The 17,193-nt window shown below is 43.5% G+C and overlaps 1 pseudogene across 1 annotated transcript; it reads right to left on the bottom strand.

Annotated features, from left to right (window-relative positions):
- Positions 1-2,984: 2,984 nt before the first annotated feature.
- Positions 2,985-10,251, bottom strand: LOC309657776 (myelin expression factor 2 pseudogene; annotated as a pseudogene). The gene has a single exon. The product of its transcript is annotated as a myelin expression factor 2 pseudogene (transcript).
- Between the last annotated feature and the right edge of the window lie 6,942 nt (positions 10,252-17,193).

Here is a 17,193-nt window from a genome sequence, read left to right on the forward strand (position 1 = left end):
TGGTACACAGTAGATGCTCAAGAAATGTTTTCTGCATGAATGAATGAATGACTTTTACTCGTACTCCTCTTAGAATAAGCTACCTTTATCATTCATTCTTTGAATGCATATTTATTGTGTGCCTATACAGATAACAAGACAGATGTAATTCCTCACCTGATGGACTCTGTAATCTCTTGGAGAGGTGGACTTGAGCACATAATTCCAAGTGTGCTCAGTATTAGGAAAGAGACACACAGTGAACTGGGAGCCTATGAAATGGCTAAATTGAAACTGAGAGATCTGCTCTTGCATGGGATTTAGCTGTGCAAAGGGAGAGGAGGCGAGAGAGAAAGTTCCAGCAACCAGGAAAAGTTTATGAGAAGGTCCCAGATAGAAAAATGCAGCCACAGAGGCAGCTCTGAGAGGAGACCAGATCCTCCAAGCCTGAGAGCCCACAGTGTGGTGCAGCAGTTTCACACTCACCCTAGCAGGAGAGCCCCCTCTTCCAGCAAAATCCTCCGTGGAAGCCATTGGCGTAAAACATAAAAGCAGAGTTCCTCTGGTTGGAGCTGCAGCTGTGTTTGCCAAAGAAGGCAAATATTTTAGCTCAGGGCTTCTCAGACTTCAGCATGCATACAAATCACCTGGCAATCTTGTGAAAAGACAGATTCTGACTCAGGAGGCCTGGGGGTAGCGCCTGAGAGTCTGCCTTTTTAACAGCCCCCAGGTGATGCCAGCCAACGCTGCTGGTCCACCAACATCACTCTGAGCAGCAAGATCCTAACCACTTCTCAGGCAGTTAACCAGGACCCAAGAGGAAGCAGGAGATGGCCAAACGACCTCTGCAGATCTAATGGCAGGCCTGTGTGGGATGTGCTTTCAGGGATGTGTGAGTCTGTAGGTCAAGGGGAGACCCTGTGAGTTGGGAGGCTGGACGTGCTCTTGTGATCAACGTCACTCGTGTATACATGCTCACACCTGCTTCCGTTTGAGGATGTGTGAGTGTGTGTGTCTCTTTAAGCAGTGTGTATGTGTGTGTGTGTGTGTGCACACCTCAACAAATGCTCACAAGTAGAACAAGAGTGATGGGCACTAAAAATAGTTCCTGGGAGTTATAGCAGCATAATCCAGATTTAGAAGAAAATAAATTATTTGATCTGTCATTCTGATGTCAATGGGTCACTTACAATCCACCTAACTCTTGCCCTATTATTTTAGTTCCATTGACCGGAAAGGAGTGGGGACATGGTAGCTCATAAAAGAATTGTCTCTCCTCCCAAGACTTGGTTCAAAGGCCTCACTCAACTCCATGGGCATCTCAAAATGGTGCACAGTCAAAGGCACCCAAGCCTGGAGAGCAGAGGGCTCAGACCACCTCGGGATTTCAGGACTATCTGAAGATCTTCCTCGCCACCACCGGTTACAACGCCTGAACCCATACAGTTGGGGTTTGTGCTCCCGTAATCTAAAGATTTCCAACCTAAACGATTTTCACTTTTCTATATAGGATAATACTTTAAGCCTTTATCATGTAATTCTTTGGGGAGTTTGAAGACTAGTAAGTGAAAGCAAAGCCTCTGTAATGAGACCCTGGATATGAGCCACGGTTTTTTTAAGACCGCCTAAAGAACAAATATGATCCTTGGTTGCGCTAATAAGAGGGTACAAATTAAAAGACATGGATTCCAAAGAATTCCATGTATTCAGAATCCATGGGGCAGCCAGAGTGATCTTAAAAAGCAAATCTTTGTCATGCTTCTCCACCACTTAAAGCCCTTTGACTGGCCATTGCTCTTAGAATACCTAAGTACTTCAAATGACATATGCAGTCCTGCATCACACAGCCCTAGTCACCACTCCAGCCCCATGTCCCCCACTGCTCTCCCTCTCTCACTAACAAAGCGCCATCCACGTTGGCTTGCTTTCACCTCCTGCCACATGCCAAGATCTTCTCCTCAGGACCTTTGCACATGCTGTTTCCTCTGTCTGAACTGCTCTCCTCTCCCTTGACACCTAACCAGCTCTTGCCCGCCCTGCAAAACCTCAGCTTAAAAGCTACTTCCTTAGTGAAGTAGCTTAGTGAATTCCTCAGTCTATACACCTCAGTGTCTTCTGCTCCATCAGAGTAACCAGAGCTAACATGTTTTCAGTGTTTAGAATGTGCCAAGCTTGACTTTAAGCACTTTTTTTTTTGCAAATTGAATTATTTTATCCTTCAGTATTTAGAAACAGAGGGATAGATCATCAAAATAGATAAGCACTTTTTATTTATTAACTACTAATAACAACCCTAATGAAGTAGTCATTATTATGTCCCTGCATTCAACAGATGGGGAAACTGTGGACCCGAGAGGTTGAACAACTTGTCCAATGGCACGAAATGGTAAGCGGTAGAGCTGGAGTTCAAACCCAACCACCCTAACTTCGAATTCCTCACTCAACGCATGTTCTTCCCACCACATCCCAGAAGCCAGGAAGCGGGTTTTAATCTCCCCTCCATCACCAACACCCAGCACAATACCTAGCATACGGTAGGCACTTAGTAAACATTACTCATTTGTTGTATGATACAAATTACTCACTTGTTGAAAGAAACTGAATAAGCAAATCAGGGTGAGGCCCAAGGAGGAAGTCTACAAATTATATCAAAAGAGAAATGGGTGAGGGTGCAGGAAATGCTCAGCTGCAAGAAAAGTCTACAGGTCTGACCTCAGAACTGAAAAAGGAAACAGATTTCTCCTGAGTGGCTGCAGAGGACAGAGCCAGAAAAAAACTGGTAAAAAATCACAGAAAGGAGATTTCAGCTCAGTAAAAGGAGCATCACTCAGTGTTACGCCAAAATACAGAGCGCTTCTCTTTGGTAGTCAAGGAAAGGCTGGATAAGCATTTGATAGGAAGGTAACTGGAGTGACTCACACTTCAGCTGGGGATGCAAACTGGATCCTCTCTGTGTGTCTCTCCAGCCCTGGTATTCTAAGGACCCGTGAGTCCCACCCACCCCTTCTACCCCACATTCCCTGAGGATCCATGAAAAAATTTCAGCAAGTAAGTAAACCCACAGAGGTGGTCATAATTTGCTCCTAACTGAAAATAAAAAGAAAAGGTAAACTGGAGTCAACAAACACAGCAGAACAGGAAGATTGCTCCTCCTAAGAGCCCTGTAGCCCAGGGACAGGAAAGTTGGGCTCTTAATGAAACAAGAAGGCCCTTTCCTAACCCACGAAAGGCACACTGGGTAATTCCACCACTCCACCTCCCTGCCTCTCTCAGAGCAAAGCACTGCTCTGAGGGATGGAAGGGACATCTGGGGTCCCTTGAAGCTGTGGCTGAGAGGTTTCATTTGCATGTAGTTAAATAGACAGAAGGGTACTTCTACTAGATGACCTGTAAGGGCCTTCCTCATTTATATTTTGATTTTATGAACGGAATTACATTGCATCATAGCATATGGGAACTAAAAGAAAACTTAAAGCATCCAATCCAATCCCTCTGCTTTATGGAGAAGGAAACTCAGGCACAGAGTAGGGGTGGATTGTCCAAGGCTGCACAGTAAATTGGTAGCAGAATTGGAACTCAACCACTTCTCTCTCGACCTCTCCTGTAAAGCTTATTTTTCTCCAGTTTTCTAAGACTGTTTTCTCAGAATTGGTGCTTTCTGAGATCAGGCAGGCCCTGTGTCCAGCTTCTTTTTTGTCACCCCCTCAGAGAGCCCTTAGTATGGTTCTATTCGGTGAAAGCTCCATCTGTGACCAGAAACTAACTCCCAACTCTTGAATAATCTTTTCATAAGGACCAGGTGATTTCTTTCTACTCATGAAGGCCAAAGGATCTGGAAACAGGAGCAGAACAGAAACCAGAAGGGTGGGTGCCCAAATAACTGCCCAGGACACTGTAGATATTCTGATGTTTATTTGGGGGCTGGCTTGGTGAACTGGCTCTCACTACAGCACTGGAAAAAAGAAAGATCTAGAATGAGTAAGCTAGACATAACCTTAAAGATCTCCCAAGCCAGCGACTCCCCCAAAACTAGTGCCTCTATCTGCCATGGTGAAATAAAAAATTAAGGAAATGTTTAATATTTGTACATATGTACAGACACTTTCCTGAAAGAAACCTCCTTTATTCTGAGACTATGATCTTCCTTCTTTTATAGTTATTATTTATCCCTTTTTTTATGAAATAGTGGTGGTAGCAAATGGTACTTGGTTTGGGGTTTTGTTTTGTAAGTTGACACCAATGTTGACAACCCTGTGTTTGGGTACCCCAATTTTTTGGGAATTTCAGAAATCCATGAAGTCTGGAAATTACCAATCTAAACCAGTATTCTCTTTTTATAGTTGTGGGACCAGTGGGAAAAAATTAAATGTCTCCATGTTCTCATAGTCAAAGATTACAAACCAAATGCAAAGCTTGAGAATCCATAAAACTACTCCCATCTCAGCGCTAAAGTTGCTATGTGATCCTGGGCAACTTGTTTTATTTTACTTTGGGCCTCAGTTTCCCAATCTGGAAAATGGGCACAATAATCCCTGCCCTGACTTCCTCACAGGTAGCAAAGGTCAACACATCCTTTGAATGTAAGGAGTATAACTATAATCAGCTCTGTGCAAACAGCTGCAAATTCCAATGTCTGCAGGACCAGGTAGGCAATGGAAACAAGTAAAGCAGACCAAGTGTGAGTGAACAGATAGCAGCTGCCACTCAGTCTCAGTGTTGAGGAACAGACTGAGGTCTGGTGGGGAGTGGGGAAAACTAGCAAGTCTGGCAACTGAAGGGAGGAGAGAGGCTACCCCAGCCAATTTTTACCATGCAGTAATGTGGGCTGAGTATAACCAGATATTCTCATTTTCAAAGACACTGGAAGTTTACATTTTTATTAGCTATCTTTTGATTTTTAAATGTTGACCACAAATTAAAATTTTAAAAATTGAGAGAGACAACAAACAACCCAATCAAAAAAATGGACAGGGGACTTCCCTGGTGGCACAGTGGTTAAGAATCTGCCTACCAATGCAGGGGACACGGATTCGATCCCTGGTCCAGGAAGATCCCACATGCCGCAGAGCAACTAAGCCCATGCACCACAACTACTGAGCCTGCTGCGCTCTAGGGCCTGCATGCCGCAACTACTGAGCCTGCATGCTGCAACTACTGAAGCCCGTGTGCCTAGAGCCCGTGTTCCACAACAAGAGAAGCCACCACAATGAGAAGCCCACACACCACAACGAAGAGTAGCCCCCGCTCACGGCAACTAGAGAAAGCTCGCATGCAGCAACAAAGACCCAAACGCAGCCAAAAATAAATAAATAAATAAAGAGTAGTATTTAAAAAAAAAAAATGGACAGAGGACCTAAATAGACATTTCTCTAAAGAAGGCATACACATGGCCGACAGCAACATGAAAAGATGTTTAACATAGCTAATTATTAGAGAAATGCAAATCAAAACTACAATGAGATATCACCTCACACGAGACAAAAAATCTACAAGCAATAAATGCTGGAGAGGGTGTAGAGAAAGGAAACCCTCTTACACTGTTGGTGGGAATGTAAATTGGTACAGCCACTATGGAGAATAGTATGGAGGTTCCTTAAAAAACTAAAAATAGAGCTACCATATGATCCAGCAATCTTACTCCTGGGCATATATCCAGAGAAAAACATGGTTCGAAAGGATACGTGCACCCCAATGTTCATAGCAGCACTATTCACAATAGCCAAGACATGGAAGCAACCTAAATGTCCCCTGACAGATAGATGGATAAAGAAGATGTGGTACATATATACAATGGAATACTACTCAGCCATTAAAAAGAATGAAATAATGTTATTTGCAGCAACATGGATAGACATGGAGATTATCATACTAAAGTGAAGTAAGTCAGACAGAGAAAGACAAGTATCATATGATATCGCTTATATGCAGAATCTCAAAAAATGATACAAATGAACTTATTTACAAAACTGACACACACTCACAGACTTAGAAAACAAACTTATGGTTACCAAAGGGGAAAGCTGGGGGGGAGGGATATATTGGGAGTTTGGGATTGACATATACACACTACTTATATAAAATAGATAACCAACAAGGACCTACTGTATATTACAGGGAACTCTGTTCAATATTCTGTAATAACCTAAATGGGAAAAGAATTTGAAAAAGAATAGATACATGTATATGTATAACTGAATCACTTTGCTGTACACCTGAAACTAACACAACAGCTAATCAACTAAACTCCAATATAAAATAAAAAAATTTTTTTGATAAATATTAGTGTTATTTATGTACATATGAACTCTGGCAAACCAGTAACAAAATTAACAACCAACTGCAATTCCAATATCAACATATAAGCATGCAATAAACATGCTCCTTGAAGTTCTTTTAATTAACATTTTAAGAAAAAAATTCTAAAGTAAGTTTTCAATTACAATATTAAGAGCAGTTACATTTACTTTTATTTTTAAACTTCCCTCTATTTCTGTTTCCCAAAATGAATATGTTTATGAAAAATGTTGAACTGACATCAGATTTAACAGAAGTATTAAACTGGGACCATAAAGTTAGAAAGACTCAAGCAGAATCCTATTTTGTTTTCCTCAGATTTATGATTTCCCAAAGAAAACACTAAACTAAGGTCTGTCACTAAAGTGGGACTTTAAAAATGCATACCATGTTAACACATTTACAGCTTAAAAACAGCTATAAATAATTTGCTTAAATCTGACCTCTTTAGGAAATATTTTTAAAAAGTAAAAGAGAAAATGACCAATCTCATTAGCGTATTTTAAGCAACAGCCTTGATAACAGTGGACATCCAAAACTTCTGTAAGCATAGCAGGTAGGGAAATTACTCCTTGGTAGAATTTTGTGTATCAAATAACAATATCTGCCATTAAAAATCTGTGCTACTTGGGTTACCAATTCACCAATATTATTCAAATATTTTGCTAGCTAAAATCTAAGTAAGTACATATTGGTTCTGAAATCTAAATATGCCTATTTTCTTTTTCAGGAAAGAAATATCTGAAATATCTGCAGAGAACAGTTAGTGAATCTATAAGATTTGGAACTTGTAATATCTATGTTTATTACAGGGGAAACATTAGAAATTCCAGATACAGTAATGGGTCTTACTTTATTAGCAGCAGGAACAAGCATACCAGACATGATCGCAAGTGTGTTTGTTCTAAGAAAAGGTAAGAAGTAGGTCCGTCAAGCTGCAATGCCCATTCTTAAAAGCCTGGCTGAAATACACTGAGCAAAGGTACCTTTAAAATATTTATTTCCTCAGTAACATACTTTGAAGAAAAAAAAAGGAGTGACTCAAGAGGAAGGATTTACTATTTAATAGCAGATTAATTTCACTGAATCTAAACCCCCAAATAATATTCATCTGAAATGTGCAGTAAATCATAATTAACCATGTTACGATGAAAAGCAACAAGTAATCTACATACTTTATTGAAAAATGGTTTAATAAATAATTATTGGATAAATAAATGTTAAGACTTCAAACACTAACCCCCCCCCAAAATTCAAAAATACAAATTCAGTAACTTTTGCTCTAATACAACAATTTTCCAAAACAAACAGAAGAAGTATCCAGTGTTTTTTCTTATGAAGCTTATTAATAATAAAGTACAGTATTGGTATGCATATTTTAACAACATGCTTTTTTTGCAGGCAAAGGAGATATGGCTATGTCTAACATTGTGGGATCCAACGTGTTCCATATGCTGTGCCTAGGTGTCCCATGGTTTATTAAAACTGCATTTATAAATGCATCCACTCCTGTAGAAGTGAACAGTAGAGGACTAACTTACATAACCATCTTTCTCAACATTTCAATTATTTTTCTTTTCTTAGCAGTTCACCTTAATGGCTGGAAACTAGACAGAAAGTTGGGAGTAGTCTGCCTATTACTATACTTGGGGATTGCAACATTATCAGTTCTATATGAACTTGGAATTATTGGAAATAATAAAATAAGGGGCTGTGGAGGTTAATGTTAATAGTGTTATGTGGAAAATGTGAATGATGGGGAAGGGCAGAGAAGGAAAACTCCATTTCTTCATTTAAGTCAAATAAAAAATATTCTGAACTTTAGAATCTAAAACTTACAATAATTCTTTATCACCAACAAAAAAGTAATTTAAAAGCAACCAAAATCATATCCTAATTTGTCTGAGCCCTTGCTTTTCAAGGACAATTACATATATTAAACAGAAGTTTTGAAAAAACCATCTATGTTTTACCTTACAATATGTTGATAAAAGCTGGGGACACTTGAACAAACAAATCCCACTACGTAGAACTGAAAACAACATGAAAATGGCTTATTTCATTAAAAACAGCATAACCATTCACTTAAACTGAATGACCAGACTTGCTGTCTTTAAATATCCAAACCTGAGATTAACAAAAATCAGAGTATATTTAACACTATACTGTTAAAAGCTGGTGGGAGTTTTTAAAGTACATTTTTACAACTTTTGTAAGCATACAGTATTACTTTAAAAAATGACTTTTACTAGGAGATTCAGCAAAACAGACGTAAGAATGTTCCAACCGTGGTTTCAAATTATGCATTATGATCCAAGCGAACATCAATTTCTCTGCCAGTGATTTTTATGTCATTCATTATTCTGCAGCCTTTTTCAGCTGATCCTGGGGAATCAGATCTGACTGTTCCACAGCCTTTTGACTTTCCATTCTCCATTTTTATTTCTGCAAACATTACATGACATTTCTGACAAATATCTGGTTGCCTTTGGAGCCTATTCTGTCTCTCATTCCACTTCCCATCAGACCTGATAAAAATCCTCGATCCATATTGATAGTCCTTTCCAGGATAGCTCCTATACCTGGTCCCATTCTATCAAAGCTGGAACTCATCCAATCCAGTCCCATCCCCATTCCTCCAGTCACGCTGTTCATGCCACCCATTCCACCACCAAGTCTACCAAAGGAATCTCCAAAGCCTCGATTTATTCCAATATCACCACGTCCAAAATCTCTCTCCATGCTACTAGTCATCGCACCACGGTATAGCTCTCTCATTTGACCAAATCCTCCAAATCCTCCCATGTTATTCATTGCTTCCAGACCACCAAACCCAATTCCTCCTCCAATTCTATTCATTGCTCCAAAACCTGGACCATCCATTCCCATACCACTTGGACCTAAATTTCCCATTCCACCACCTATGTTCAACTGGCTGGCACTAATAGGCTGTCCACATGGACCAAGTCCTATTCCAATGCCTCCAAGACCACGTGGTAATTGTGGTGTTTTACTATCATGTGAATGGTAGTCTTCATGAGGGACAGACTTGTCATCCATTTTCACATGCATAGGTCTATCAAAGAAAACCTGCCCCTTGAACATAGAAATTGCTTGAACTGCTTCAATTGCCTGTTCAAAAGTGACTGTGCCCATTCCTCTGCTCTTGCCATCTTTGTCTTCTTTAATATCTGCCCGATTTACAGTTCCAGCTACGCCAAACACTTCCTTTGGCTCCTTCCAACCAACTTTGAAGTCACGATTAGCAACAAAAATTGTGGAACCAAGTCTATCAGCCTGCAAATTACTGATAACCTCAGGAGGAACGTTTGGATTATTGAGAATGGAAGGTGGTAAATTCATCAATCCCGATTCCACGTCGGGTACCTGTCCTCCTGGAAATGATCCTCCTGTTGGTTGCAATGTCCTACGAGCATTTTCTCCATCAGGATCCTCTTTGATATTCAAGGGTCTTCCACTAAGATCATATTTGTTCATAGTTTCTAGTGCTTTCTTGACAAATTCTTCATCTTTGAATTCAACCACACCACAACCCCTTGATTTTCCTTCCACATCCTTAAAGAGCTCCACGTTTGTAACCTGACCCAACTTTTCCTCTCATTAGATCTTCAATGGTTTGCCATTTCATGTCATATGGGATGTTGCTAATAAAAACTCTGTTACGATTTGGACCCTTCTTTTCTCCAGTGCCTAAATTCTTGTCTTTTGAATGAGGATGAAATCCATTGGCCCTCTTATTTCCTACAGATTTTTCTTTTAATTCAGGTTTCTCTTCTTTGATTCACCATTCTCCATTTTAACGCCATTGGAGCTGCCGTTGTGCTGCGGCGGCTGCTTCTCCTGCGCGGCTGGGTGAGGTTTTCCCCGGTGGCTCCACGGGCTGTGGATGCGGGCTGTCGTCGCCAGCGGCCCTAAGCACCTTGGGCTTGTCGCGTTGGCCATCCCACTGCCAAGGCCTCCGCCTCTGCCGCCTGTGTTGAGGGGCCCTGAGTGCTACAGTAGTGGCAGCGGTGGGCTAAAAGTTTTTTTAAAAAAGACATTTCCTCAAGTCCATTCTCTAGTAGGTCTGTGTCTTTATTCCCGTCATGCGGGTGGCATGGACATATATATACTACTAAACGTAAAATAGATAGCTAGTGGGAAGCAACTGCATAGCACAGGGAGATCAGCTCGGTGCTTTGTGACCACCTAAAGGGGTGGGGTAGGGAGGGTGGGAGGAAGGGAGACGCAAGAGGGAAGAGATATGGAGATATACGTATATGTATAGCTGATTCACTTAGTTACAAAGCAGAAACTAACACACCATTATAAAGCAATTATACTCCAATAAAGATGTTAAAAAAAATTTCCATTGTCAATTCGTTTTTGAAAACAAAGAAAATTCGAAGTTTTAAATTTAAGAAAAATGGAGAGAAACAAGCAAAATAATGCCATATGTGGGCTGCCTATATGTGAGCCAGAGGTGCCCCTATCACCTATGGTCTCAGTGATTCCACTTTGCTCTTGTTCTGGAAGCCCCACGGGCAGGTCAGATCAGTAAGCACCAAAGTGCCCTTTATTGACTAACGACAGGAACACAGCTCAGACCAACCTGAACAGTACAAACATGCAGTAAAGATCAGCCCCTGAGGATCTGTACAGACATTTCAGAGTTGGGCAAGGGATAACGCTGGTTGACGAAACTCTTCATGAATTAAGATGGTACTCTCTGTAAAGGCTCTCCTCTATAGTTTAACACTCGGAATCATCTCTCTGAATGCTCTAACCAGCTTGCAATGCAATTTTCTCATCCTAAAAAATGGGACCAATTATACAAGTCTTGCCTACTTAAGAGATTGTATATAATTTGAGTACAACAAGGATGGTAAATATATGGCAAGATTATGTCGCTGATAGTGAAGGTGATGATGATGATGATGATGATAACAGTGTGCGAGGCACTGTTGTATATTAGGAATATTAATTTAATCCTCTGACAACCCAGTGAGATAGATACTATTATCATTGGCATTTTATAAATATGAAAACTAAGGCACAGAAAAGTTAAGTAACTGCCCAGTACTACATGGCTGAAAAGTGGCAGCGCTGGGAGCATTCCTGCTGAGCCTCAGAATGCTTGTCCCTAGAGTGATCCAAGAAGCCCCTACCAATTGATCAAGTTGGCACGCAGATTAAAATCTATTATCCCAACTCTAGCCTAATTCAATGCCTGGCACAAAAGAGGTCCTTTTACCCTGATTAAGTATCAGCTCCCTTTCATCCAGCTTCACGATGTGTTACAAAGATCAAATCACCAGATGGGTATGGGCAGTGGAGCTCAACCTTCGCCCTAGTGGCATTTGGGGCTGGATCATTCTTTGCTGTGGAGGCTGCCCTGTGCTCTTTATGGTATTTAGCAGCATCCCTCATCTCTCCCCACGAGATACCAGTAGCACACTCATACCATTCCCCTTTGCCAGCTGTGACAACAAAAAGTCTAAGTCCATTGCCAAATGTCACCTGGGCCGGGGGGGAGGGACTGTCCCCGGTTGAGACCCACTGGTGTAAGGGATGATTAGTCAGATTCCTCCTCCTGGGCCCAAGGTGATGCACCCCGGTTTCTCACGGCGGATGGAACTCTCATTGTGGAACGGAACATGGAACACAGCGGATGGAACTCCCAATATAGAACAGAACATGGAACATGGTGGGTGGAAATCCCATAATAAAACAGAACACGGAACACGGCGGGTGGAACTCCCATTATGCAACGGAACATGGAACATGGCGGGTGGAACACCAATTGTGGAACGGAACATGGAACACAGCGGATGGAATTCCCACTGTTGGACAGAACATGGAAAACGGCGGATGGAACTCCCATTGTGGAACGGAACATGGAACATGGCGGATGGAATTCCCACTGTTGGACAGAACATGGAACACGGCAGGTGGAACTCCCATTGTGGAACGGAACATGGAACATGGCGGGTGGAACTCCAATTGTGGAACGGAACATGGAAAACGGCACATGGAACTCTCATAGTGGAACGGAACATGGAACAATGCGGATGGAACTCTCATTGTGGAACGGAACTTGGAACACGGCGGATGGAACTCTTATCGTGGAACGGAACTTGGAACACGGTGGATGGAACTCTTATCGTGGAACGGAATGTGGAACACACACGGTGGATGGAGCTCTCATTGTGGAACGGAACATGGAACACACACAGCGATGGAACTCTCATTGTGGAATGGAACATGGAACACAGTGGATGGTACTATCATTGTGGCACAGAACAAAGAACACACACAGTGGATGGAACTCTCATTGTGGAACGGAACATGGAACACGGCAGATGGAACTCTCATTGTGGAAAGCAAAATGGAACACACACGGCGGATGGAACTCTCATTGTGGAACGGAACATGGAACACGACAGCTGGAACTCTCATTTTGGAATGGAATATGGAACACAAACGGCAGATGGAAATCTCATTGGGGAACGGAAAATGGAACACACATGGCGGATGGAATTCTCATTGTGGAATGGAACATGGAACATGGCGGATAGAACTCTCATTGTGGAAAGGAACATTGAACATGGCGGATGAAACAATGATTGTGGAAACTAACATGGAACACACACGGCGGATGGAACTCTCACTGTGGAATGGAACATGGAACACGGCGGGTGGAACTCTCATTGTGGAACGAAACATGGAACACGGCGGGTGGAACACTCATTGTGGAACGGAACATGGAACATGGCGGGGGGAACTCTCATTGTGGAATGGAACATGGAACAAGTTGGGTGGAATTCTCATTGTGGAAAGGAATGTGGAACAAGGTGGGTGAAACTCCCATAATAGAACGGAACATGGAACATGGTGGGTGGAACTCCCATAATAGAACAGAACATGGAAAATGGCGGGTGGAATTCCCATTATGGAAGGAAACAGGGAACACGGCGGGTGGAACTCCCATTGTGGAACGGAACATGAAACACGGCGGGTGGAACTCTCATTGTGCAACGCAATATGGAACACGGCAGGTGGTCCTCTCATTGTGGAACGGAACATGCAACACGGTGGGTGGAACTCTCATTGTGGAACGCAACATGGAACACGCCAGGTGGAACTCCCATTGTGAAACGGAACATGGAACACGGCAGATGGAACTCTCAATGTGGAATGGAACATGGAACACAGCGGGTGGAACTCTCATTGTGGAACAGAACATGGAACACGGCGGGTGAAAATCTCATTGTGGAAGGGAACATGGAACATGGCGGGTCGAACTCACATTATGGAACGGAACATGGAACACGGCAGGTGGAATTCTCATTGTGGAACGGAACATGGAAAAGCTGGGTGAATTTCCTATAATAGAACGGAACATGAAACACAGCAGGTGAAAATCCCATAATAGAACAGAACATGGACACGCCGGGTGGAACTCCCATTAGGGAACGGAACGTGGGACATGGACGGGTGGCATTCCCATTGTGGAACGAAACATGGAACACAGCAGGTGGAACTCCCATTCTGGAACAGAACATGGAACACGGCGGGTGGAACTCTCATTGTGGAACGAAACATGGAACACAGCAGGTGGAACTCCCATTCTGGAATGGAACATGGAACACGGCGGGTGGAACTCTCATCGTGGAACGGAACATGGAACACGACAGGTGGAACTCCCATTCTGGAACGGAACATGGAACACGGCAGGTGGAACTCTCATTGTGGAACAGAACATGGAACACTGCGGGTGGTACTCTCATTGTGGAAGGGGACATGGAACACGGCGGGTGGCACTCCCATTGTGGAACAAATCATGGAACACAACAGATGGAACTCCCATTGCGGGACGGAACATGGAACACAGCGGATGGAACTCCCATTGTGGAACGGAACATGGAATATGGCCGATGGAACTCTCATTGTGGAATGGAACATGGAACACACAAGGCGGATGGAACTCTCATTGTGGAATGGAAAATGGAACACACGCGGCAGATGTAACTCTCATTGTGGAACACAACATGGAACACACACGTCGTATGGAACTCTCTTTGTGTAATGGAACACGGAACACGGTGGGTGGAACCCTCATTGTGGAACGGAACATGGAACACGGCGGGTCGAACTCTCATTTTGGAAGGAAACATGGAACACAGTGGGTGGAACTCTCATTGTGGAAGGGAACATGAAAGAAACTGAGTGTATTTCCTATAATAGAACGGAACATGCAACTCGGCGGGTGGAAATCCCATATTAGAACGGAACATGGACACGGCGGGTGGAACTCCCATTGTGGAACGGAACATGGAACACGGCGGATGGAACTCCCATTGCGAAACGGAACATGGAACACGGCAGGTGGAATTCTCATTGTGGAACGGAACATGGAACAAGGTGGGTGAATCTCCTATCATAAAATGGAATACTCAACATGGTGGGGGGAACTCCCATAATAGAATGAAACGTGGAACACAGCGGGTGGAACTCCCTTTACGGAACGGAACATGGAACACGGCGGGTGGCATTCCCATTGTGGAACGGAACATGGAACACGGCGGGTGGAACTCTCATTGTGAAATGGAACATGGAAAACGGCGGGTGGAACTCTCATTGTGCAACGCAATATGGAACACGGCAGGTGGTACTCTCATTGTGGAACGGAACATGCAACACGGTGGGTGCAACTCTCATTGTGGAATGGAACTTGGAACACGGCGGGTGGAATTCTCATTCTGGAACGGAACATGGAACAAGCTGGGTGAATTTCCTGTACTAGAACGGATCATGCAACACGGTGGGTGAAAATCCCATAATAGAACGGAACGTGGCCAAGGCGGGTGGAACTCCCAGTATGGAACGGAACATGGAACACAGCAGATGGAACTCCTATTGGGGAATGAAATATGGAACACAATGGATGGAACACCCACTGTGGAATGGAACATGGAACACGGCGGGTGGAGCTCTCATTGTGGAATGGAACATGGAACATGGCAGGTGGAACTCTCATTGTGGAACCGAACATGGAACACGGCGGATGGAACTCTCATTGTGGAACGCAACATGGAACACGGAGGGTGGAATTCTCATTGTGGAACGGAACATGGAAAAAGGTTGGTGAAACCCCTATAATAGAACGTAACATGGAATACGGCGGGTGGAACTCCCATAATAGAAAGAAATATGGAACACGGCAGGTGGAAATCACATACTGGAACAGAACATGGAACACGGGAGGGGGAACTTCTATTATGGAATGGAACATGGAACACGGTGGGGGGAACTCCCACTGTGGAATGGAACATAGAACATGGCGGACGGAACTCCCATTGTGGAATGGAACATGGAACAAACACGGCGGATGGAATTCTCATTATGAAACGGAACATGGAATACAACGGATGGAACTCTCATTGTGGAATGAAACATGGAACACACACGGCGGATGGAACTCTCATTGTGGAATGGAACATGGAACACACACGGTGGATGGAACTCTCATTGTGGAACGGAACATGGAGCACATGGGATGAAACTCTTATTGTGGAATGGAACATGGAGCACACATGGTGGATGGAACACTCATTGTGGAACGGAACATCAAACACATTGAATGGAACTCTCATTGTGGAACGTAACAAGGAACACGGCGGGTGGAACATCAATAATGGAAAAGAATATGGAACACAGCAGGGGAAACTCCTATTATGGAACGGAACATGGAGAACAGTGGGGGAAACCCCCACCGTGGAACAGAACATGGAACATGGTGGATGGAACACCCATCGTGGAATGGAACATGCAACACGGTGGGTGGAACTCTCATTGTGGAATGGAACATGGAACAGGGCGGGTGGATGCAACACGGTGGGTGGAACTCTCATTGTGGAATGGAACATGGAACAGGGCGGGTGGAACTCTCATTGTGGAACGGAACATGGAACACAGCGGGTGGAACTCTCATTGTGGAACGCAATATGTAAGACAGCGCATGGTACTCTCATTGTGGAACGGAAAATGGAACAAGGTGGGTGGAACTGTCATTGTGGAATTGTAAATAGAACACGGCGGGTGGAACTCTCATTGTGGAACGGAAAATGGAACAGGGTGGGTGGAATTCTCATTGTGGAACGGAACATAGAACAAGGTGGGTGAATCTCCTATCATAGAACGGAATATGCAACATGGCGGGGGGAACTCCCATAATAGAACGAAACATTGAACACGGCAGGTGGAACTCCCTTTACGGAACGGAACATGGAACACGGCGGGTGGTACTCCCATTGTGGAACAGAACATGGAACACTGTGGATGGAACTCCCATTGTGAAACGGAACGTGGAACACGGCGGATGGAACTCCCATTGTGGAACAGAACATGGAACACACATGGCGGATGGAAGTCTCATTGTGGAACAGAACATGGAACAGGGTGGGTGGAACTCTCATTGTGGAACGGAACATAGAACACGGTGGGTGGAACTCCCAAAATAGAACTGAACATGGCACACGGCAGGTGGAACTCCCATAATATAACGGAACATGGAACTCACACGGCAGATGGAACTCTCATTGTGGACGGAACATGGAACTCTCAAGGCAGATGAAAATCTCATTGTAGAACGGATCATGGAACACGGCCAAAGGAACTCTCATTGTGGAAAGGAACATGGAACACGGTGGATGGAACTATCATTGTGGAAAGAAATATGGAACACGGCGGATGGAACTCTCGCTGTGGAACACAACATGGAACACGACAGATGGAAGTCTCATTGTAGACGAGAACATGGAACACGGCGTGTGGAACTCTCACTGTAGAAGAGAACATGGAACACAGCGGGTGGAACTCTCATTGTGGAATGGAAAATGAAACACGGCGTGTGGAACT

The sequence above is a fragment of the Balaenoptera physalus genome, assembly GCF_965194825.1.
Source record: "Balaenoptera physalus genome assembly, chromosome: 3".
Taxonomy (NCBI): domain Eukaryota; kingdom Metazoa; phylum Chordata; class Mammalia; order Artiodactyla; family Balaenopteridae; genus Balaenoptera; species Balaenoptera physalus.